General features: G+C 36.8%; 1 long non-coding RNA gene across 2 annotated transcripts in view; it reads right to left on the bottom strand.

The window, feature by feature from the left end:
• Nucleotides 1-14,976: 14,976 nt before the first annotated feature.
• Nucleotides 14,977-26,084, bottom strand: part of LOC311595170 — a 20,681-nt gene continuing 9,573 nt past the window's right edge. For both annotated transcript variants that reach the window (XR_014778341.1, XR_014778342.1), the window contains exons 2-4: nucleotides 18,303-18,935; nucleotides 16,617-16,684; nucleotides 14,977-15,089 (exon numbers count right to left, since the gene is read on the bottom strand). This is a non-coding gene — a long non-coding RNA (uncharacterized lncRNA). The remainder of the gene's footprint in view (nucleotides 15,090-16,616; nucleotides 16,685-18,302; nucleotides 18,936-26,084) is intronic.

Here is a 26,084-nt window from a genome sequence, read left to right as displayed (position 1 = left end):
TAACAAATGTAGGCTCATATCTGTGTACCATCAAGCTTTAAGGAACTGATTTATATGAGTTTCCTGACAATTTCAAATTTTAATTATTATATCATTTTATGTGTGGGGGTGTTTTTCTTTGTCTAGCATCATGTGCGTGCAGTGCACGCAGAAGCCAGAAGAGGGTATTGCATCTCTTGGAACTGTATGTGCAGACAGTTGTAGGCTACTTTTTGGGGGGCTGGGAATCAACTCTGGGTACTCTGGAAGAGCAGCCAGTACACTTAACCATCCTACCATCTCTCTAGCTACTAGTAGTAAAGTTAAAACACACCTTTCATGAGCATATCTAGTCAGAAAGTGCCTCCAGAGCGTGTTGTTTCTGAGTATCTTAGTGGACATGCGTCACATTTCAGTTTCTATCTCCAAACATTATATATATATATATATATATATTTCTATTTAGAGGTAAAAACATGTTTCTAATATAAAGGTTACACATATTTTGGCCCATTTTTTTTTAAAATAGAATCTTCATTATGCCAACTCCTGTCAAACAACTAGGAAAGCAAGTCTCGGAGGTAAGGAAGTCGCTCACTCATAATAGTGTAAGTTGCAAGACCTAAATGTGGTTCTGTGACACCTTTTTCTCTGAGGGCATCAGCTCGTTTGTCGGACTGGCTTTGATTTCCCTGAGGAAACCAAGACAGTCTCACCTAGGACTCTGTGTGGTGTCAGGCCCTGGCTGGAATGGGTTTGGATGAATTTGGAGGTGAACATGGAATCAGTGGCACTGCGAGGAAGTGGGTAGACTAAAGGGTCAGAGCTTGGGATCCACGCGGTGCTGGCAAAAGGCCTTTGAGACCGCAGGCTTGGAAAATGTCAACACACCTCAAGGCACATTCGTGGCGTGGAAAAAGAAAGGGCCCTTGTTTAGACATTGACCATGATACCAGAGATGGAGTTGGAGGCAGAGGCCTGTAAGTGACGAACTTGTTTCTCTTCATAAAAATGATTAGAAAACCATCCCACTCACCAGACGCTATGACAAATTTCCATGTGGCCATTTGTAATTTATTCTTCACTTTGAGTTACTGGAATTTTTCCCACACACATTTATTTTGCCTTGTACTGTTTGACAATTCCACGTACGAGTCTCCAAGAATCTCCTCTGTATATCTCCTTGTTTTCCAACACAAGAGAGAAAATTTCATTTTAACCTACTTCTGGGGTAAATAAATATCCACGCAAATGAGCAGCAACAAGGCAGAGATTGTATAAATATTTGATATAGTATTTTCAGCCTAGATACCATTTAGGTTTCTCTCGAAAACTCAAAGACCATGGCTCAAATTCTGATAGACATTGAGCTCTTCTTTAACAAAATGAAGATTAGAGTAGTCCGAATTTGTGACGATTAAACAAATTTAAACAGATAGAACAACTAGCAAAATGTTTGCCACCTGCTGTGTGTCTGGCACATGTTAAAGAGTATTGCTGCTTCCTTTTAGATCCACATGTCCACAGTGTGTAACCACGAGTAAGAATACAAAGCATGTGACGCTGTGTAGACTGCATGTGGAGTGCATAGCACAGGCGTGTACAGCACTCAAAGCATACAACATTCAACGCCACTGCGTTCTAGCAAAGTGCATGTAGCAGGTGCCTCGGGAAAGAATGTGGGATGTGTCAAAAGCTTTCAATTTCAGAGGACATCACGAGCTTCCAATATCAGGAAGTTTATTTGGAACAAGATGATAAAGTGTGTCTCTTCCCTCTCTCGCTGTACTGTTGAGATTGCAGGAAAAAAGAATGTTAAGGAGACTAAGTCAGTGATAGGCCTGGTGAAGAAAGGATAACTTTATTAGATTGAAACTTTTTGAAATTTTTCAATTAAATGAAATATAGCCGATGAATCAAGGAAACAACTGAACAAGGGGGACATAGTCCAAACTATCTTATGGGGGTGTTAAGTATTTCCATCAGGAACTCCCACAATTCCATAGTAACTACTACTGAAGCACAGGAATGAGCAGTGGGGTATTAGTGAGAGGCTAAGCTTGAAACAGCACCTTGTTTATTTAAACCCACTTGGGATGTAGAGATAGTACTGTCCTTGCCCAGAAGAAAGGCCCTTGGGAAAGAACAGAGAGAATCAGCCTTTGTTTTCAGTTTGTGGGCAGGGATGCTGAGTACAGTTAAGACTCATGTACAGATTACTTCTGTCCTTTGAAATGAGGCTCTAACTACCAGCCTTGGTTTGGTTGATGTCATGCATAAACCTACAGAGTATGTGCACCATAGCGAGCAGTTAATATAGAGCCACAGGTAGAGTCCAGGCTGTTCACATCCAGCAACAAAGCTTTCTGCACTCCATTCTTAGCTGTGTGAACTTTCTATGCTCTATAAGACCTACAAGCAAGTCCATGGGAAATACTCATTGGATTGAGACAGGACAAGACAGCTTATTTGTGTTAATCAACTCTCCAATGCTATAACAAATGCCAGAAATAAGCAAGCTTATATGGAGAAAAGTTTGATTTTAGCCTACTATTTTGAAGACCTCAGGCCATGGACAGTTAGTCCATTGCTTTTGGGCAGGAATTAAAGAGGATTTTTGGTGGAAATACATAGAGTAAGCTGTTAGACTTGTGTTGGCTCAGTGATGGGAGAGACCAGAAAGGATGAGGAGCACCTCCAAAACATAGCTCTCTCCAGTGAGGCCCGACCTCTAAATGGTTCCATCTACCACCTTCCTACATAACAATATGCTATTGAGCAAGATTTTAATGCATGGCCATTGTGAAACACTCCAGATCCAAACTATAGTGCTATTTAATTTCATTATTTAGACACTTGGTCAGGTATCTAAGAATCACTAAACATTAAAATTATAAAACCATCAGTGTCAAAAGCTTCATGTGCAAATTAGATTGATAGAAATAATGATTGGGGTTATTTAAAATGACACTGTATCTGTTAGCATCAGATATTTATGACAAAGAAACAAACCATCATCATTCTTAGAAATAATAAGCAGGGGGTCTGGAGAGATGACTCAGAGGTTAAGAGCACTGATTGCTCTTTCAAAGGTCATGGGTTCAATTCCCAGCAACCACATGGTAGCTCACAACCATCTATGATGAGATCTGGTGCTCTCATCTGGCAATCAGATAGAATGCTGTATACATAATAAATAAATAAATCTTAAACTAAGAAACAGGACAAAAAAGAAATAATAAACACATACAAATGTGTCCATGCATACTTGATATGTTTGTACGTAATTGTGTGATGTTATATTGACTGCACTACAGGAATGGCAGTAGGAAAAGGCAGGAGGATATTTTTAAGGCATGACAATGAAATTTTAAAAATATAATTTGTGAGGATGTCCACACATCCTCATACATCTATGTGCATGTAGGTATATGTATGGTTATTTGCTTTATACATACATATGACATTGTGTTGAATATGTTATATGATTTTGTTTATCTATTGTGTGTGTTTATGTGCACATGTGCATGTATATGCAAGTGAATGTGTGTGTGAGAGAGAGTGTGTGTGTGTGTGTGTGTGTGTGTGTGTGTGTGTGTCTGAGATATGGCATGTCTATTCTCTAACAGTTTTGCGTATTCAGTTCTGTCTTTCCAACTTTATGTGGATTCTGAGATCCAACTCTGGCCATCATACATGTTCAGCAAGTGTTTCCCATGTTGAATCATCTCATCAGCCTTATTATCAAACCTTTGATGAGCTGTTTTATGGTCCATATGCCAGTTATGTGTCCTTCTGTTTTCTAATCATGTTGGTGTTATCTAAATACACCACTGAAGATTTGCCCAGGCTCCTCTTAAAAGGTCTTTCATAAAACAGGAATGAACATCTGCTTTAGTCTGCTCTCTGCAGCTGTGATAAATACAATGACCAAAAGCAACTTTGAAAAGAAATGTTAATTCTGTCTTAGAAGTTACAGCCCATCATGGAGGGAATCCAAACAGGCAGGCACTCCAGGCTAGAGCTTGAAGCAGAAAGCACAGAGGAGCATCCTTTCTGGCTTCTTCCCCTGACAGCATCCAGGTACCTTTCTTCTTAAATAGCCAGGTCCACCTGTTTAAGGATGTACTGCCTACAGTGGGATGGACTCCTCTAAACCGATTAGCCATCAAGAAAATGCCACCAGAGACATGTGCACAGGGCAGTCTGACAGAGGCTATCTCTCTATCCAGAGTCCCTCAGCTAACTCTGGCCTGTGTCAAGGTGACAAGCTAAAACTAACTAAAATTGATGTCTGGCAACTTTAAAAGTTACTTTGGTGCATAAGTCATACGTATTATTACTTCTTGAGTATATTTGAACTACGTATTTTTCATAAAAATTAATATGTCAATTAGAGAGATTAGAGTTGCAAGTAATGTTCTGTAGCAAAAAACTAGTTCCATATTATCCGACATCTTATTATTTTTAATCTTCTTAGTAATGTCCACTTTGATTTCTCTTCTGACTACTATTTACTTATTTTCTTACTTTGACAAGCCATAAAAAAGAATATGTCCCTGAGTATCTAGAGAGTGATCAGGAGAAGGATGAGAGGCAGTCTCAAGGGCTGCCTAACGAACTTTTTAACAGTGTCCCCCTGTGAAGGGTTCTGGCTGCTGAATGTGGACGTCTGCCTTTCTAGCCTTCTCTGTCATGGGGGCAGGCATTTATGAATGTATGCTCTGGTCTGTGCAAACTCAGGAAGGACTTGGAAGGGACTTTGGATCTGTTCCCTCTCAGTTACCATTGGTAATACATGCCAGAGTGCTTGGGGTGGAACAGTCACTGCCTTTCTAGTGAAGTTCTGCCTTTTTGAGTTTATCTCTGAGTTTATTGTTTTTTTTTTTTAATTGAAATTTTCTGGGATATGTCAGATTGACCCAAGAGAAACTCATCTGGGAAGAAGAAAGCTCAACTGAGCAAGTGTCTGTATCAAATTTCTGTCGGCAAGTCGATAGGGCATCTTCTTGACTACTGAGTGACGTGGGAGGGAAAGCCCACTGTGGGTGGTGCCACCACTGGGCACAGGATGCTGGGTGGAATAGCAAAGCATGAGAGGAAGGAAGGTCAGCATTCTTCTATGGTTTTTGCTTCAGTTCTTGCCTCCAAGTTCTTGCTTATGTTTCTAGCCTGACTTGCCTTAGTGTCATTATTGTGATCTTGGGGTTGGAAGATGATATAAAGCCTTTCCTTCCCTAGTTGCTGTTGGTCATGATGTTTATCTCAGTAACAGAAGGCAAGAGACTGAGGCAGTATGGCTTCATTTCTGTAACCATCAGAAACAAACAAACAAGCAAACAAGCAAACAAACATGGGACTGGTAAGATGTCAAATATATGATTCATACAAGTCAGGGTTTTTTGGTTTTTGTGTTGGGGGTTTTTTAGAAGAAAATATTTAAACTCCTCTGGATTTACCTAGCTTTTGGTTTGATGGAATTTCATCTAAAAGGTTAAAAATTAAAATTAGTAAATAAGACCCAAAACAAAAGGATAAGATGATGTCAAATTGTTGTTAAGCTCATTTTATTATTACTTTGCACTAATTTTATGTTTAAAATATTTTTAAAAGAAACAAATCCAAATTATTGGCAGTAACAGCTAATTCAGCAAAATGACCAAAAAGGAAGTACAAGATATAAGAGAGCTTTTATAAAGCAAAAATGACACTTTAGAAAAGATGATAAAAAGTGACAGTGGTATATGTAAAAATATTTAATAAAAGAAATTGTTTTTAAAAAGTGGCAGTGGATAACAACTATGCCATTAGCACGTCTTCAAATGAAAATTTATAACGAGTACCAAAAAGCTTACAAGTAACCAAAAACATATCTCAAGATAAGAAAAATGAGATTATAAAACTTAAAATTAAAAAAAATTTGTTATATTTCTTTTTTTTACATATACATTTATATTATTTAAATTTAAAGAAAATGAGCTACATACAGCAGAAAGAACAATGAAACAATCAGGAATTATATAAATGTTTTACATTCATAGTGCTTTAGCTATTTGTATTTGCCAAACTTGAAGAAAACATCTTTCCTATCTTGGTGAGTCTAAAATTCTGAATAAAAATCAAACCCATCATATCTCATCTCTATTAACTTAAAACATCTATCTAGATCTAAAAACATCCAAATCCCTACACAACTAAGCCTAATTGTAAGACTAAACTCTTTGGTCTTCAAACCCATTAGAGACTTGAGAAGGAGTAAACCTTAATTACCTGAGTGGGCTGAAAGTACAGATTAATGTACATATTTTTTAAAGCCAATAATTGTAAAGATGTTGACCAATGTATAAACATATACTTATTCCAGAAGCAATAGAATTAAAATAAAATTTTAGTATTTATCAAGAGTTTGTCTTATGCATGGAGAGAATGAATTTCACTTCTTTACAGAATTATTTTTAAAAAATGTGAAAGCAATAACATCTGGAGAAAAGTATTTTGTGTAGAAAGGAGAATATATGTATATTGGCTGATATGTGTATCCAGAAAAAATGTGTACAGGAAGGATGTGTGTACAGGGAGCATATGTGAGTAAGGGAAAATATAGTATTTGTTTTTAATTTTACAAGGCACTTTTTCTGTTATATTGAACAGGAAGAATGAACACCAAGAAAATATTTATGAACAATGAGGAGCCCACTGGGCCCATTTCATTTACAAAAGCCTATTCCTCTTAATCCTTTATTCTGTTGGACTGAAACTTAGAAAAAAAAATCAAGCAGCCAAAACTACAGCTTTTCTATATATCCATACGTGTGCTTGGTGTGACCCCAGGTTAGCAGCGAGGGCTCATTCACCCACCGTTCATCGACATGTGCCCAAGCTGATCTCCTATACATCCTCAAAAGATCCCCAGATTGTGCTTTCTATTTTTTAAGTATTTTTTATTGTGCTGTGGATATGTTTTTCACTGTGTTTGTTACTATTTCTTTAAGACTGAAGTATCTAGTTCATAGTTTTGGCACTGTGCATCTTGGTCAAAAGTTATACGCACTCTGAAAATCATTCCAGTTCTACATGCTAGCATTTTCTAAGGTTCAAATAGGTTCAGTTGCACTTTCTCGGTTGAATTGTATACTTTGGCATGCGGTTTCTTCAGTCAGGGGCGAAGCGGGCTTATCCAAGGCATGAGAACCCCCTGTACTGTTGTTTACTGCTGGTGGGGACCAGGAGGATGAGGGACACAGCAGGAGGGCGATTGTGTGTGATTTCCAGGCCAGGAAGGTTTGGAGAGCATTCAGAGAAGTACCCAAATCGTGTGGTGTTTATCTGCCTTCGTGGACCACCCCTTCTTAGGCCCGTTCATTTTCAGTGATGGCCTGCATCCGGCCCCATTTCCCTATGGGGTTTCTATGGAAGAAGTTGTTCTTGGTCGGCTTTCTGAAATAAGGACTCTATTTTTTAATAAATATTTAGACAAAATTGAGAATAAGAGTCCCATCAAAGAGTTTTAAGGGAAGTTAAAAAGTATTTATGTAAGAAGTCAGCATCGTTTGAAAGTCATATCAGTTTGATTTACTGCTGCGGTTAATCTAGTATCACTGAAGGCCAACAATTTACAAGTCAGATACTGAATAGCAGAAAGTTCCATCCAAAGGTTCTCACATCTGTCTTCACTTCAGCCTGAAAGTGTTGTGGCCACTGATAAATTGTGTAACCACACACTAGTTTTAGGGATGGTGTTCACTGAACCACATCATAACTACTCACTTTGTATTCTATAATTTTTCATAGATCAAAGAGAGTCAGGCAAGCAATTTTTATTATCAAGAAAAAAAATGAAAATCATTTGTTGAGATAATTTGTGGACAAAAGACTAGAGACACCTATCCAATATGTCTGTTGATGCTTTGTCCAGGTAACATGTAAATTCAAAAATCTTACTATTTAAATAGTAACGGACTAATGTAGCCTAACATTTAGTATGGCAAGTTAATGTTTTCTTAAACCAAATTGGTTCTGATAAACATTTAGGTTAACCAACACAGAAATACCACATCACTATCACTCATTAAAAAGTTTGAAATAGTTCCATCCATTAATCTGAAGAGTTCATGATTTAATTTTTCTTTACATCTTAATAATATTGCATAGTATATAAGTGCCACATTTTCATTATGCATTAATTTGCTGAAGGGGATTTAGATTGTTTTTACTCCCTAGCTATTGTAAGTAGAGCAGCAACTAACATGGCTGAGCAAGTATCTGTGGGATAGGATGTTCAGTCCTTCATGTATGTATAAAGGATGAATATAACTAGATCATATGGGAGATTGATTTTTGTTAGTTTTTTCCCTCTTGAGGATTCTGAACACTGATTTCCAGAGTGATTACACCAATTTACATTCCCACCAAGAGTCAATGGGAGCGACCTTTCCTTCATAGCCCTTCATCATGTGGCCTTCATTGTTTTGTTGATCTGTCATTCTGAATGGGGAAAAATGAAATCTCAAATTTGTTTTGATTTTTATTTCCTTAAATGCTAGGGACAGTGAACTTTTTTTTGGAGATATTTCCATTTTGTTTCTTCTTTGAGAACTCTCTGTTTAAGTACTGGCCCATTTTCTATTGAATGATGTTTGGTTGGTGGGTTGGTTGGTTGTTGTGTTGTTGTTGGGTCTTTCTTTCTTTCTTTCTTTCTTTCTTTCTTTCTTTCTTTCTTTCTTTCTTTCTGATTCTGTGAGCTTCCTGTTCAATGGACATTTTGTTTCATTATGTGTGCTGAATTGTCTTGGTTCAAGAAGCCCCACTTGTTAATTGCTGGCTTTAATTCTTGAACAAATAGACTGCTATTAAGTAAGTCCTACCTACACCTATATCATGTAGAGTATTGACTTTGTTTTTTTTTTCCCCTTTCCCATGCTCAGGTTTCACATTTAGGTCTTTGATCCAGTTGGAGTTACTTTCTTTGCAAGGTGCTAAGTATGGATCTAATGTCATTCTTCTCCATGTGGGCAGCCAGCTTCTCCAGCACAGTTTCTTGATGATCCCTTCTTTTAAAATCCTAGGTTTGGTCATCTTTGTCAAATATACAATGGTTGAAGTTATCTATGCTAATGTTTAGAGCTTTGATTTTGTTTCTTTGATGTATATGTCTGTCTTGCCAATGCCACCTAATTTTTTTTTACTTTGCCACTACACCGGCAAGCCAATACTATAGAGTTTTTCTCCTTTAAGGTATGCTGCACTTAGTCTCTGTTACCTTCAGTGGTAACTGCCGTAAATAATGAAAGACATACAGATACAAAATGCTAAAACATTTTAGTTTATTAGGACCACAGAACACAGAAAATAACCAAGTATTGTAAAGGGAACATTTTACAACTTGCAGACTATTCCTTCACATCATGGTTAAAAAGTCTCACTGATTTACAGGAACTGGGGGACCATGTCACCTCTGCTTCATGACAACCAGAACCATAATATCAGGCTCTGTCAACTCCTACAATGTTGGCTTGTGTATGGTGCTGTGGTGAAGACTGTACCTCTTCCTTCCCTCATGCTAGGTCGCTGGTGACATCCTCTAGTGGTAGTGAATAGAGCTAGAGAGTCCTCCTGATGTGGTTGAACTGCAGGGAAAAAAACCCTGCATTCACTCTATTCAGCCAGACACATGAAAAGCCTCCCACACAGAGAATAATCTGATGACATGTGAATACTGTAATACTCGTGTTTTTAAACTTTGTGATATTTAGTCAAGGAGGTTATTTCAGGGAAACAGAAATTTAAATAGAGAACCTGGATGGTGTAAAAGGTTAGGATACAGTGGCACATGATGTATAAGCCAAGGGCCCCTGTGCTGGCCTGGGGAAGCCTTCCGGGCTAGGGCAGCATAGACTAAGGGTTAGGTGATCAACAGTTTTCATGCTACGTTTCCCTCTGACAAGACCTCTTGTGTGATTACAGGGATACATGTAAGACACTTTAGCTATGTAAAAGAATCTCGTAGGTGATGTGCGCCACTGTCAGGAATAAAGCCTCAGCTTTAACTGGATTGCCCACATGTCTCGTCTTTAATTATGAAGCTGTTAGAAATGCTTAACCGAAAGCTTTAGCTCTATAATGCAAAGCTGTAAACAAAAGTCTTTTAGGGAGCTGAGAAACAAATGTGAGCAAGGTTTATTTGTCTGCACACCATATACAATAGGTATGCTTGATTCTGTAAATATATGTTCATGTGCCTGTGTTTGTATCCACCCATCAGTCTGGCTCTCTACTTAAGTAAGATGGCAAACAACTTGATAAAAGAAAATAATCAATCTGTATTTAGAAATATTTACTAGTGAAGAAAGCTGCGCATGATAGTGTTAAATGCCTGCCCAAAGCTTTTTCTCAGATAGACCAAAGGATAACTCTGTACCTTATAACTCTACAAAGCAGAGACACCCCAGTGCAGTGGGTTAGGAGGCAAGCATGAGGCTTTTCTTTTGAAATGTGTGTGAAATGCTCTTCGCCAGCTAGGCAGGTGTACTGCGATTGTTTTCTGGCTGGTTTACTTCATCAAACAGCCTCATAAACAGTTGTCTGATTGCTCTTGATCGAATCATTAGTTCGATACATACTTCTTGGTTCTTTCTTATGTGCCATGTACTGTTAGACAGTGAGGTTAATAGTCAATACAAACATGGGAAAATCAGCTTTAAATTAAAACAGAAGGAGTATGGGTTAAAAACCTCCTTAATCACACAAATTCTAGGTGTCATGAGGGACTGTTGAGAGGGCAGAGTTTTGAGGAAAGATGTACTGGCTTGGAGTTCTTACATCTAGAAAGAGTTCACCAGCCTAATAATACTTTATCCTTCCTAGTTTCCAGAAAATATTATGTATGTATGTATGTATGTATGTATGTATGTATGTATGTATGTATGTTTGAATGAATATGCGTGTATATATGTTTGAAATTTCTATTTATATTCATTCATTTCCAGAAAATATATAAAATTTTATCTTATTTTATTTTTCAAAACTAAGGAGGGATAGAATTTTTAATTGTAATCTTGGGGAAATCTTGAAAATTGATTTTTTTTCTTTTTTATGTGGAAATCCTGTCAGAAGTTTTTTTTTTTTAAAGAACTGTTTGTGTTTCAAAACAAAGTGATTTTATAATACATATTTAATACTCTATCCCTTAAATGATATGTGTACAATCATTATGTTGATATCCGCAAGATAAAACTGTGTTTTCTCAGGAAATAAAAATAGGAAGACCCATAGGCCAAAATTTTTAATAATTTTTTGCAAGATGAAATACAAACTGAACCCAACTTAGGGATTCTACTAAGCCTGTCACTTGCAGCAGGGACAGGAACATAACTGTGAATAAGACATGGCTTTTAATACAGAAAATGCATATGTGCTCACATTGTATCTCTTATGTGCTCTGTGTGTTATTCCTGTCTACACACTTACCAATAAATAAGCCGGTTCCTCCCCGGCACTTTGTAAGGGTATATAGAAAGTGGATGGGATTTCAAGGAGCTTAAATCACCTCCATTGCTGTAAAAAATTGATTTATGAAATGAAAAACTAGAGACCATTCTGAACTGAAGAAATGCCTGTTCTCACATTTGATAAAACAAAAAGAAAACAACAAACTGTTTCCTTTGCTCTACTGTTGCAACTAAAGAAAACTAAAGGAAAAATCAGTCAACCCTTATGCTCTAGATTGAAACAAAGAACACATGTGTAGGCATGGGGGTCAGAGTACAGTGGACAGAGAAAAATACTAAATGATGTTATAAACATGTCAATTCCCGAGGCCTGCCTGTTATGTGGTTTGATTCCAAGTTCTGGGTTTGTAAAAACACTTTGCAGTGCTTTTGTTATCCATGGAAAACAGAGGAGTTGAGTTGGGGTTAAGTTAAAGTTCCAAAGTGAATTGAAAAATATATTATAATATAATATTATATTCTTTGACATATATAAAATTAAACTATATATAAATTAAACTCTATCTATCTATCTATCTACCTATCTATCTATCTATCATCTATGTAGTCAAGTAGGTAAGAAGCAAGGGAAAAGAGCGAAGAACAATGATTCAGAAGATTAATGCTGATGTCTTCAAAGAAAAGTGCCTTATGTATTAATGGAGTGTTAGGACAGGAAGGTACACTGATCAACTAACTGTAAGGATTTTCATGTAATTTTCTACAATGCGTTGGGTAGCTGATAATTAAAATCAAAGGCATATCAACTCACTTCTATGGACTCCTTTTCATTTTTTTATAGTGTAAAAATAATCTGAAGCAACAGTGATTAAATTAATAAATGGGAACGGAGGCATATGTGGAATATACAAAGAAGGCAAATATAAAAGATGCCCATGCTAATATCACACTGTGTAAAATTCTCTATCACTTTTTGAGCCAACTCTTATTGACAGATATGTGGAATTTCATTACTATTCTCAAGTACAGCATGCAAGCACACTGAAATGAATGCATTTTTATCTCTAAGTTAAAGTTATATTTGACATTTTCTCCATATAACATGGCACAATTTCTACACTAATCAGATTTCCTTTCGAAAATTGGATGGCTAAACTGAATGACTAAAAAATAATGCATTAACCCCCTCTATATTGAAGTGATTTTCCTAGTTTTCTCATCAATTTCATCTGCCTCTTCCAACACTTGTTAATGAACTTTCTTTGAAAAAGTTTTCCCAAGACATTTAAATCCATTTTTTTGTAGAGACAATGCCTCTCCCTTCATGCATGAATGAAGGCCATAATCACTTCAGTTAGAGGTTTGTGGAACAAATGTGTCTGCTACATTCAGGACTGAGAAGACAGACATCTCTTCCAGAGACGCAGTTAACAGTGGGAGATGAAGTGTTCTGACCCACTTGCAGCAATAAATGTAAACTGTTAACCTATATTCATCTTACTCAGTTTATTTCTTAAAAATATTTTTATTTTTTATTTATTTTTATTTTTATTTTATTTTATTTTACTTTTTGGTATTTTGAGACAGGGTTTCTCTGTGTAGTCTTAGCTGTCCTGGACCAGGCTGGACTCAAACTCACAGTGATCAACCTGCCTCTTCCTCTGCCTCTGCCTCCCAAGTGCTGAATTAAAGGCGTGCGCCACCTACAGCAATAAATGTAAACTGTTAACCTATATTCATCTTAGTCAGTTTTATCCTTTAAAAAATATTTTTATAGAGACATCCTATTTAGGACTACGTGTTCCAAAGTCTCTCACCCTCTGCATCTTCTCCACATTGGTATTTATTTCCATCTACTGTAGTTGGAAGCTTCTATGAAGATGGCCGAGCAGGAAACTGATCTATGGCATAGCAAATTACAGTTTTTCTGGGTATAGCAAGCTGCGTTGTCAACTTCGGTCATTCATAATTTGTAGAAAAACGGCCCAAGCCCTACTGTTTCCACAGTCTCTATTGAAAAATAGCTATTGTTCTGCTGGGCATCCTTTATATGTAAGTTTCTCTTTCTTGCAAATGTTATTATTTTGTCTTCGTTCCATACGTTCAGTATTTTGACTATTACATGATATGTGGAGGTGTTTTCTGGACCTTCTCGTTTTCCTTCTGTTCTCCTCTTAGATTAGTAAAAGTTTGGGTTTCTTTTTTATAACTCTTATTTATAAGTTTGGTCTTTTTACAGTTTTCTCTTTTCTAAACTATTGACTGAGATATCTTGCAGCGCTTTTTATTTTTTAATTGGTAAATATTAGCCTATTGTGTGTTTTTAACACTAGTTTGTGAAGCAACTGGTTTCATTTTGACTTGCTCATATGTAGTTTGGCTACTCTCTCCACACGTACCCCCATGTTTGTCTCTACCCGTCTCTCAGGCACTCCTCATCCTTGAGGTACTCTCCTCCTCCTCCTCCTCCTCCTCCTCCTCACTGTTTCCTGTTCATTTACATTTCATGTGCTCTCACGCCCCATCTCCTAAAGTCTCTGCCTTCACCCTCATCTCGTGGGCCCCCTCCTAGTTTCCTGGCCTCAGCTCACACATATCCCCATATAATTAAACATATTCAACTATTAGAAACTAGGATTTACATATCAGAAAAGGTATGCATTATCTGTCTGTCTGAGACTAGGTTAGACTACAATACCTAGTTTCTGGGTCTATCCATTTCCTGCAAGTTTCCTTAGAGGTGAATAAAATGTTATGTGCAAATACATTACATTTTCATTATTCATTGATGAGATAGATATCTTGGCCATCAATTTGATTGTTATTATACAGAGTTCTTGCCAACTTGACACTAGCTGAATCACCTGGAAGAAGAAAACCTCAGCTGACAAAATGATTCTATCAGATTGGCCTGTAGGAATGTCCTTAGTACATTTTCTTGACTGTTAGATGATGTAGGAGAGTCTGGTCCAGTATGGACAGTGCCATCCTTAGACATGTTAGCCTTGACTATATAAGAAAAGTAGCTCAGGGGAAGCAAGCTGCTAAGTAGTGTTCTCGTTGGTTTCTGTTTCCATTCCTGCCTCTAGGTGCCTGCCTAAAGTCCCTGCCCCGGCTTTCCTTGATAGTGCACTGTAACCTATAAGTCAAATAAACCGTTGCTCTCCAGGTTGCTTTTACCACAGTAACAGATGCCCCACTAGAGCATGCAGAAATGAACATGAGATGTGCAGGTATCTGTGGCATAGGATATAGAATCCTTTGGGCTTTACCTAGGAGTGATATAGATGGTGCAGATGGTAATCCTAGTTTTAGTTTCTGGGTGGCCTCTACAATGATGTCCTTAGTGGCTTCACCAGCTTACACTCCTCCCAACAGTAAATAAGAGTTCTTTTCTCTTACATTGTCATCAAGACTTCTTGTTATTTGTTTACTTGCTGTCAGTCAAGCAACTAGAATTTTATGGAATCCCAAAGAATTTTTAATTTTCATTTCGCCAGTGACTAAAATTATTTATTGTGAAAGACTTGTGGTGATCACACAGAAGTTAGGAGGATTGGCTGCTCTTGCTGAGAACCACAGCTCAATTCTCAGCACCCACATCATGTCTCAAAATCATCTCTGTCTTCAGTTCCAGGTGATCCAATACTTTTTTTCCAGCCTCTGGGGGCACAAGGCATGTAAAAAAATTCATACACATAAAAATAAATAAATAAACAAATATATGAATGAATAACAAATTGGCATTGGAAATTGGTATTTCCTCTCTTGGGAATTTTATATTCATAACCTTGTCTCACTTACTAGTTGGCAGAAATTTTTTATATTTAATTTTTATAGCTCCTTTATAATTCTAAAAATAACTAATTGTCTAAAGTATATTGGCAATGATGATTTTTATCCGATTTTGTTTACTGTCTATTCATGCTTGTGATAGTTTTCATGTGCTGTGAAAAAGCTTTTGAATTTCTTATAACTTCACTTGTCAATTATTGGACAATTCTTGTTTCCTGTGCAATTAGAGTTCTAATCAGTATTTTTCTGCATGTACTTATATTCTGGTGCTTATCTCAACAGTTTTAGAATTTCAAATTTTAAATTAATGTCTGTGAGTGAGTTTGTATTGAATTTTATGTAGAGTAAGTAGAGTGGTTCTAATTTCATTATTCTAAAAGCTGATGTCAGTGTTTACAGATTTATTAATTAAATGGTTTTGAGCTTTGTCAAAATTTGAGTTCCAAAGATGTATATGTTTATCCCTGGGTCCTCTGTGATGCTCCATTGAACTATAAGTCTGTTTTTGTGCTAGTACCCTACTGAAATCTTTGTCCTCATGCCTCTGCAGCATAGTTTAAGGTCAGGTAATGTGATACGTGTAGCTGTGTTCTTTCTGTTTGAGTTAGTGTGAAAACTCTGTCTAGAAGACAAGTTATTCGTCTTGCTTTTACCAACATCATTTCCCTTTTCCCAGCTTGAAATTTCTGGATGTACTCAAATTTCTTGAGGTGCAATATCCCAATAGCTTGAAAGTCTAGGTGAAGTACAATTGTTTCTTATTTGACTATATTCTTATCATAATTACAAATATACATTAAAGATTATTAGTTAAGTATATTTGAGAAATAATTTAGTTTAAAATGTTTAAGCATAATCAATTAAGTGGTTCTAATTAATGAGTGTATTTAATATGATAGACTTGAGTTCATTTTCTATGTATAAATTGACTTTCATTAACAAGTTTTGGCTTTGAAGAGTAAAATTGGCATACTTTAGAATGATATGACTTTAAAATTCACACTTACAGTTTGTAAACGTATTGTTTTAAGCAAAATAATTATTAATACTCTTTTTCCACCCAGAGTTGATTCTTATATTTCAGTAAGAATTTAAAAATAGAAATCTTAAAGCCGACTTCAGGAGAAAAATATTTCATGATTTTATCTTAAAAGGGGAAAGGTTTTTGCTCTATGAAGAAGAATCAGTATACAAATTATTTTAGCTTAATATGGTGAGGACAGTAGTAACATGCTTAAAGATTTGAAGTAAAGAGATGGCAGAAAGGATACAGAACACACATGTGTACATGCACATGCACACACTGTCTGCTCTTTCCCATAGGATCAAGATATAACAACCATTTTCAGTGAGAAGTCATTGAGTCTGTATACGTTTTGAGGAAGGATGACTTACCTCTTGCCAAAAGTGGCAGCAAATGAGGCCATGATGGGAGATTCTGGTAGTTTCTTGAGCTTTCTAACCTAGAATTGAACCAGTGAACACTGAAGAACTTCTGGTTACCTGAAGTGTTTTGTTAACACAACAGATCATTCTGAGAGCCCTTACATTCTTATATATTGTAGAAGCATGAAAACATTAGAAAAATGCTTCAATATTTGTATGTCAAAAATAAATATTTTGAGTTTAAACTACTCTCATTCCTCAAGCTACTGAGTAACTGGGACTATGGGTGTATGCCATAGTATAACTTTTTTTCACAATGGTAATTTTATTAAATATTTTAATTTTTTTACATATACATTTATATTGTTACACATATATACGATAAATGACCTACAGCAGGAAGAGTCATGAAATGATCAAGAATTATATAAATGTTGTAATCTTAGTGTTCTGGCTATTTGTGTTTGGCAGCCTTGAAGAAAACATCTTTCCTATCTTGGTGTTTCTAAAATTCTGTCTGAAAATCAGTGTCTGTCATATCTCATCATGATCAACTTAAAACATCTGTCTTGACCCAAAATCATCTTAGCTCCTAAACAACTAAGCCTAATTGTAAGAATAAGCTATGTCTTATTCAACCCCATCAGAGACATCAGAGTTATTTTAATAAAAATATTTAAAATCAGAAATAGAGAATTAGCTATAAATATCTCTCATACAGAGTAAGTATAAAACATAGCCAAATATATATCATTGATTCTTGTTTACTAAGGAATGTATTTTCCCTTTGTGTGACATATCCACTAAAAGAAACATATATTAAGTTGCACATGGCGTATGACCTGTCTTGCATATCTCATCAGCTAGTGAGATCACATTCAGGATTTTTTTCCTTCCCTTTGCCTCACTCTTACTGGCATGCTCTTTTTCTAAATTGGATGAAACCAGACTCAAGGAGTCTTGAGATAGTGGAAGGTAAAGAACAAAGAGTAAGCCTCAGTACTTTCTGCCTACATTGATGTCTCAAAGTTTCCAACGAGAATGGCCAAGTAGCATTGACTAGGGAGCAAGCGAGGAAGCAGGGGAAAGGCTCCTGAACATGGTGTTGCCTTTCCCTCAACTTTATGTGGAGGAGTTACTTGGTCAACAGGTCACACATGACCCTGGTGTGACAGTGCTCAAGCTTAGCTTTTAGATGGTATCCATGGAGTCCTAAAGCGGGAAGCTCATCATCATATCCAGGGTTACTGAGCTACTGAGCTAGATCTGGAACAGCATTCAAGGCTTTGAATTTGCATTTGTTCCCCCACTGAGGTCAATATTGCTATCTACAGGCCACACACTGAGAAGTGTGAAAATTGTTTAGAAGATGAGGAAATGGTCAAAGACAAAGATTTGGTAAAATAACCTCTTGTTGAAGACTTTTTAATTGCTAACCCTGAAAAGACATTGAAATGTTGCCTGGACATGTGTACTGACTTTCTTCCAGCCAGTCAAATATGGATTACACAATCTATTTGAGAAAATGATTTCTGGATCATCTTTGGTGAGGGCAAATGTGGGCCTTTAGGACAAAATTCTGGTCTCATCTGAAGTTGTCATAAATTCTGTACACACAGTCTCCCAGGCAACACTATTTTTAAGGTTTTAACGTAGGTCATAGACATTTACACAGTGCTGAGGAACTACTAATACCAATGTAGAAGAGGAAGTCTTGGCACCAGCCCTTGAACGAGCCAGATGTGCAAATCACTTCCCAGGACAGTTCAGGTTTCCTTTTATGTTTTAGATACTTGGCTTCACATGTTACTTAGGAATACGATTTTCCTACTCGTTTTTCCTTGCAATCCTTTTTGTGACTTTCAGAACGCCACCTCTGTCTGACATTATCCAGAGCCACCCAAATGTTCTTTGTGTGGAAAGCATTTAGCACTGAATAATTCCAATATCTCTCACTGTTGTTTCCATGAAGACACGTCCAACCTTTGTATGCATCACATGCATCTCCTCTTGCATATGTATGAACAGAGAAAACCCTAAATATCCTTCATTTCCACGTTGTGCATGTTCTTTTGATTTTCATCCAAGCATCTTCACCACCCTTGATCTCCAAGGAAGACGCAATCAACTCACTGCTGGCCTGCAGATGTACAGGAGCAGTCATGCCATGGAAATCTCCATGCTGGCCCATATGGAACTAAGTGTAATGCTTTTTTAATTTATGTTTTGTAACAATACTTTCCAATTTCATGACAAGTTGGATCTAGGTTTAACATGGAGACAAGAGGCAGTAAGGAAATCCTGATAGTTTTTCTGGCAGCCATTGTCCTAAAAAGGAGGCAAAAAAAAAAAAAAAAAAAAAAAAAGTAAGCAAAAACAGGCAACAAATAAGCTTAATATTATGTTACACTTAATATGGGCCCAGGTGATACAAATTGCATTTAATAAATGAACCTTGGCCCAGGAGTTCTGAATTTGGTAAGGTTGGTATCAGTGAACTGAACACTGACCCATGTTATAGAAGAGTTGTTGATTTACCATCTACATTGCAATCACCATGTCATTTGACCTTCGGTAAATGAACAAACAGAATAAATTGAAGGAATGGACAATGTATAGTTTGTTCTTGATCACTCAATTTTCTAAAAATGTAAAATGCTATAAGGAGGAAGGAAATAGTCTACAAGGAAAATATCATCCATATTCCGAAGTGTGTGTGTGTGTGTGTGTGTGTGTGTGTGTGTGTGTGTGTGTGTGTGCATGTGTGTGTTTTAGTTTTAGTTTTTTTTTCAGAAAACACTTCCAGCTAAATATACTGCATAAAGCATCACCCAATAAAATAGCAATCATATTATGTTGCTAATGAATCCAGTGATTTAGGCATTTGAAAAAAGTTCAACACGGATAATGAGCTCCTGCTATGTCATGTCCTGCTCTCTGTAGACTTATTTACCCATCTTTCCAAAGTCTAATGACAGAGGAGGATGCTCAGCTACGGTTGTTGCTATGGAGGACTCTTCACAGGACTGCCTGGCCTTCCTCTCATCATGGATACTGTGTTCTAAGAGTAGGTGCAAAAGAACTTGAGAGAAATCGTTCATCCATCTATGACTTAACATTAGAAATTACATAGTCAAAGTCACAAACCAAGCATAGTCAAGGAACAAAGACATAGAAAACCACCAGCTTAAAGAAAAATATTTTATAGTAAAACCAGTTATGAAACTACAAAAGAGTCTCTATTCAGTCAGTTACTACTCATAACTCTAGATGCTTGACAAGAACTGAAGAAACTGTCCTTTAAAAGTTACCTACTGTATCTGGGGACCTCAATTCAATACATAGCTGCTTTTCAAATGAAAGCATCCGTGAAACCCCACAGCTTTCAAGACTTTGGAGCTGGCATCCCTAGGCAGCCTCTGGGCTCCTCTGCATCTCTGTCTCTCCCTAAACTCTGCTAATGACTTTAAGGCTCTCACCTTTCTGTGAACTTTATCAAAATGTCTGTGCAAAAGTCAGTTGGGCTCCTTTCCTGATTTACCCTCTCCTCTTTCAGTTACCTTGGAAATGAGACAATGGGTTAATTGAGGTAGCTACCTGCATCCAGGCCCTGCAGAAACCCATCTCTCTGTTGTTTTTGGATTATAGTCTAAGTAAACTGCCTCAAGAATATTTTATGGAAAAGTCTGCCAATATACAAATTTCCACCAAGGTTTTGAGGAAAAAGAAACCTTCAGTGGATTGTTCATTAAAAAGCAGATTTAATGCATGAGCCACTTTATATATTATATTTTATGTTTTATATATGGTAGTGATACATAGAATATTATGTTTATAAATGCACATTACACATTGGTGTTTCTTCCACTGATGACCCTTTCTAACATTGAGTGTATACCTCACTAAATTATGATCAAGTGCATTAATGTAGTTTATCTTATAGAAGTAACAGTCCTGTCTTCATAACAGAACATGGCCTACTGTGATGAAGCATCCTAAATTCACACACCTGCCTACATACATGGGATCATCCTAACAATGTCAATGTTGATGTCCTGTGGATTACTCTTGCCTTCAAACACCAAACCATCAACAACAACAAAGTAGAAATGATGATGGGGAAAATCCCATATACAATAGCAATACAGCTCCAGAGTATTTGCAAAAGTACAATAAAAATACAAAGTCTACATAAAGCATTAGAAACAGACATTTGAATCAAAGGAAACAAAAGCATGAAATGAGAAAATCATGTTAATTTTGTTGATCTTGGACACATTTCTTCTTAACTATTCTTCTTATCATTGTATCAACATACTGTGCATGGGGCTGAGAACCCATCAGGAATGGAAATTACATTAGTTCAAAAGGAATCTAAAACAAAACTAAGATGCAACCATTGACACTTGTCACTGTAGTGATTATTTTTAGTTTACTATATGTATGAGACTCAACAGAAATTGCCACAACCTACTCTAACAATCACAGTGATTTTTTTAAAAATCACTCATGCATGCATGCATGACCAGTAAACACAGTGTTTGGTTGGATTCCTCATGGGATAAAAGAGGAACCAAGATACTGAAAGATTAACTAGCCACAGAAGTTCAAAGGCAAAAACATTTCTCATCATATTGGCGTTCGTTGCACCATTTTTCTCCTGAAGCTACTCCTGAAACAAAGCTAACCTGCCCATTGAACTTTCTCTGTTCTTAGTCACCTAGCCCTGCACCCCCAACACACCACCTTGTGTTTTGGCTTGTCTTTCACTAATGACTTCATTTCTGTCCTCTGACTTGCAGCCTGTATGTGAATTTGTATGTGTTATTAGTGTTTTTGTTGTTTTGTTTGCTTGCCTGGTTGCTTTACCCCAGATGTAAATGTATGTGTTACTTAGGCCAACAACAACAGCAAAAAGCACTTGTTAGAATCTACCATTCTAAATATTGTTAAATTAAAAATGTAGGCATTTATATTTAACTCTATAGAAATGGATGTTGATGATTAGGAAATAAGGGAAATAAGGGGCTAATACTGTGTCAATTTGTGCTTTCAGTCTTTACAATTCCCTAAAGAGATTGCAGCCAATGCTACTCATCATTAAAATAGAAGAGTATTTGCTGATTATTTTTTTTAAAATTTACTTATAAAATGGGTGTACACAACTGTATTTATTGTGAAATGTAACAAGCTAGTATCTGCGAAGACATTCTGGAATAAGTCAGCTAAGACATTTATATGCCCAGCTGAAGAAGGAGGAGGAGGAGGAGGAGGAAGGAAGGAAGGAAGGAAAAGAACAAGACTGAAAAACCCTACATGTAGAAGCCACTTGCAATTCAAGGACAAGACTTAGCGAGATAGTGTCTTGTCTGTTACTTCATTGGCAAAGAATTTAGGCTACTTACAGTGTGTTTCATTGTATTCTTCTTACAGTTTAATTGTGAATCCTCCTTGCAGCCTTTGAAACACTAATGTGGCATTCATGACTTATTAAGCTCACTTATGACTGCTGACTTTCTACCAAAAATCTTGTTTCCATAGAGATATCATGAATCTATCTATCAAAGCAGGTTTCCTCCTTCTGATGGAAAACTTTATGGTTTCTGTCTGGGCTATGTCCTTTAAACTAACATGAAGCTATTAACTATCTGTAAATGTTTGTTTCATGTTTCAGTGATGACTTATACAGGTTGTCCTAGATAGATAGCCATTGTGGAAAGCAGTGATTGAATAGAGCTTTGGAAGTTGAAAACAAGGATTTAGAGTATTAAGTGGCAATAGTCACTAAATCAGAAATCTTCTTTACTAGGAAAGATATATCATAGAAAGTTATTTTAGAATATCCTAAATTAGGCTACAGCACATCACCCTTATATATCAAGCTCCTTTGTCAATATTTTTCATGATAATGAAAAGACATAAAAAAATTTCAGTCTTTGCTCTCTCTCTGTACAAAAGCAGTTTATTTATCTAGGGACATTGGGACAACCAACAAATGCTTTTCTATTTGATTCTATGATTCTTTGTATTTAGTTAAGAAAAAAATGAAGAGATGCTTAAGTTCAAGTTATATAACCATGAGTGCTCTTACTTGTAGGAGATTTGATTTTTGTTTTGTGTGTGTGTGTGTACATATATGCACATGCTGGCCAGAAAAGGGATCCCCTGGTGCTGGAGGTACAGGCAACTGTGAGCTGGGAACTGAACTTCTATTGTATGCATGAACAATAAGTTCTTGTAACCTCTTAGTTATATTTTCAGCTTCCTGAGTGACTTTATTTCATTGTTATTGTATTTCTTTATTTTTGAGATTATAATATTTTTACATCTACCTCTTCTCTTTCATCCCTTGACATATCTCATACCTGCTCTCTTTCCAATTCATGTTTACTTTTTTCAGGAATTGCTTCACATATTCTCTCTCTCTCTCTCTCTCTCTCTCTCTCTCTCTCTCTCTCTCTCATACATACATACACACACATACACACACACACACACACACACACACATGTGCAAATTCCTAAATACATAAGTACAACCTGCTCAGTCTGTATAATGCTACTTGTATGTATGTTGTTTTAGGATATTAGATAAACAAATTGGTGTACTCTTCCTTGAGTAAGGCTATTTATTCTGTTTTCATCATCCCTGAGTTGCTTATAGTTGTTGGTATAGGGCTTTCTGAGCCCCTCCCTCCCCTTGTTAGCATGTTCATGTGTAGCTCATGTTTAGGCAGTCATATTGGTGTGACTTTATTGGTGGGGCTTCTGGCAATCCTTGGAGACACAAGTCATAGCACACTTCCTGTTCCTCTGTCTCTTATATTCCTTCTGCCCCTTCTTCTACAATGACCCCTGTGTTTTAGTGTGAGTGTTGTGTTGTCAATGTGTCCTAGTCTTTGGGAGAGGGATTCACAATTCTGAATATTGATTGGTTATAGTTTTCTGTAATGGTCTATCTCTGCTACAAAAAAAGTTTTCTTCATTTATGGGTGAGGACTACACGTATTTGTGTATATAAGGACTAATATTTAAAATTTACTCAGGGATTACTCTTGATAAGAAAGTGGGGGTGTATGTGCTTCCCCATGACTGTTGTTTTTTAAGAGACTGTAGTAATAGTCTTTTTCTGGCAAAAAGGTCTCCTTCCAAAGTGCCCTAACACAAACATGAAATGCAATGCAATTTAAGAATCAGAAGACCAGGAACAGCCAGCCTCAGGCAGGTTTCTTTCTTCGGGGGCTTTGTTAGCAGCTTTCTCTGCTGTACATAAGTGATCAAATGTAAGAACCAGAAAACACCTTTACTTTTGCTGTTAAATGTCATCTTTTATGATTTTAATCTATACTACTATGTCTTATATAGAAAAATAGGTATTTTAGAAAAATTCATTGAATACATACAAAGAAAGTGCTATGTTAGGGCCAGGCATTTATATTTTTAATGTCTATTTTGATGATAATAATGCTTCAAAACAATATAAAGACAGATGACTAATACATTTGAATCATGTATTTTATAATTCGGGAACACAGGCTCCATCTCCACATATGAGGCTTTGCCTCTACATCATTTAAAAGGCTTACATTCATGCTGGAACTTAGCCCAGAGAGTGAGGTTACAAGAAATTATTAGCTACCTTGTGGCATCAAGCTCCTTAGCTGGTTGAAGAAAAGAAAATACAGGTTTGGAACTGTGTGCCATGCTGCTGTTAAATCACTATAAATAGCCTGGGTCACACTACAGGATAGTGGCATCTATCAAGTTTTTCAAATAATAAAATTAGCATTTTTTGGAACTTTTAGTTACTTCCTGACATTTATTTTAAACTCAAAAGGGTAATGCTTTGCACATTAATATTTAAGCAATTGTGTTGTAGATACAAATTTCTACAAAGCTGTTATATGGTATTTTTCAGAATTCATTCCTAGGAACCAATTTTAATATAATTAACATTTACATATAAGTTGTCATACCAGTTATTAATTCTTGTTATAGTCAGAGAGATTTGGAAATGATTAGTTTTTGTTAAGTTGACACAAACATAGATGTGTATCTGAGAAGAAGGAATTTTCATTAAGAAAACACTTCAAGCTGGGCGTGGTGGCACATGCCTTTAATTCCAGCACTCAGGAGGCAGAGGCAGGTGGATCTCTGTGAGTTCTAGGCCAGTCTGGTCTACAAAGCAAGTCTAGGACAGCCAAGGCTACACAGAGAAACCCTGACTCAAAAAAAAAAAAAAAAAAAAAACCAAACAAACAATGTATCCATAGGCTAGGCCTATAGGCAAGTCTGTGAGATATTGTCTCAATTAATGATTGATGTGGGGGAGACCAGCCCTCTATGTGTAATGACACCACTGGCCATGTGGTCCTCAACTGTATAAGAAAGCAGTTCCAATAAGCCATGGAAAACAAGCCAATGAGCATCTTTCCTCCATGGCATCCGTATCAACTCCTGTCTCCAGGTTCTTGCCCTGACTTCCTTCAGTGATGAACAGTGATGTGGAACTGCAAGCTAAAGTAAACCCTTTCCTGCTCAAGTTGCTGTTGGTCATGGTGTGTTGTCATAGCAACAGAAACCCAAACGAACATATACCTAGTTCCCCATCTCCATTCTAGGATTCTGTCTGACTTGAAACCATGCAGGTCTTGTGCATGTTGTCATGGTCTCTGTGAGCTCTTATGTGCCTCAGGCAGTTGTGTCTATAAAATACTGTTTCCCTCAATTCATCTCCCATCTCTGATTTTCACAGTCTTTCTGCCTCCTTTTCAGCATCAGTCCCTGAACCTTGAGGGGAAGTGCATTATAAAGGCACCCCATTTACATCTGAGTTTTCTAGAGTTTCTTACTCTCTGCACACTGTCCAGTTGAGAGTCTCTGTGTTATTAATCACTTACTGCAAGAAGAAACTTGACTGATGGTTGAGTGATGCATTGATTTATAGGTATAGCAAATATGTCGTTAAGAGTTGCTTTATTGCTATGCTATTTAGTAGATTAATTGTGGTTAGTTTCCCTCTAGTTTCATGACATACCTAGTCTCAGGTTCTTGGCCACATTGGCAATGTCTGCCATAGATTCCTTCTCATACAATGGGTCTTCAATCTAATCAAAAAGTGGTTGGTAATTCCAATACCATGCATTCCACTCTTGCACCAGTGGGCACATCTTTTAGGCAGATCTCTAGTGTATATTGTAGCTGGAAAAGCTTATAGCTGGATAAGGCAAATGCTGAATTTTTCCTCTTTGGCAACATGTATAAAACCTTTCATCACTAGAAATGCCAATAGTATGGGTGCAACATTTAGCTGAGTACTAGCTTGATTTCCCTTTGTTCTGTGCCATAAGTTTGTGGTATCTTAAGGAACAAGGTCATGCCATCAGGTTGTGAGATAACTAATAGATCTGGCAAGAGCCTCTACTGTGTAGGGTGTGTATATAAGACCCTTTGGCTAATGACTCCAAAAGATGTAATC

Source organism: Acomys minous, assembly GCF_964271855.1.
Source record: "Acomys minous genome assembly, chromosome: 3".
NCBI classification, from domain to species: domain Eukaryota; kingdom Metazoa; phylum Chordata; class Mammalia; order Rodentia; family Muridae; genus Acomys; species Acomys minous.
Note: the sequence above shows the minus strand (reverse complement) of the source record. Positions and strands in the feature narration are given on the sequence as shown.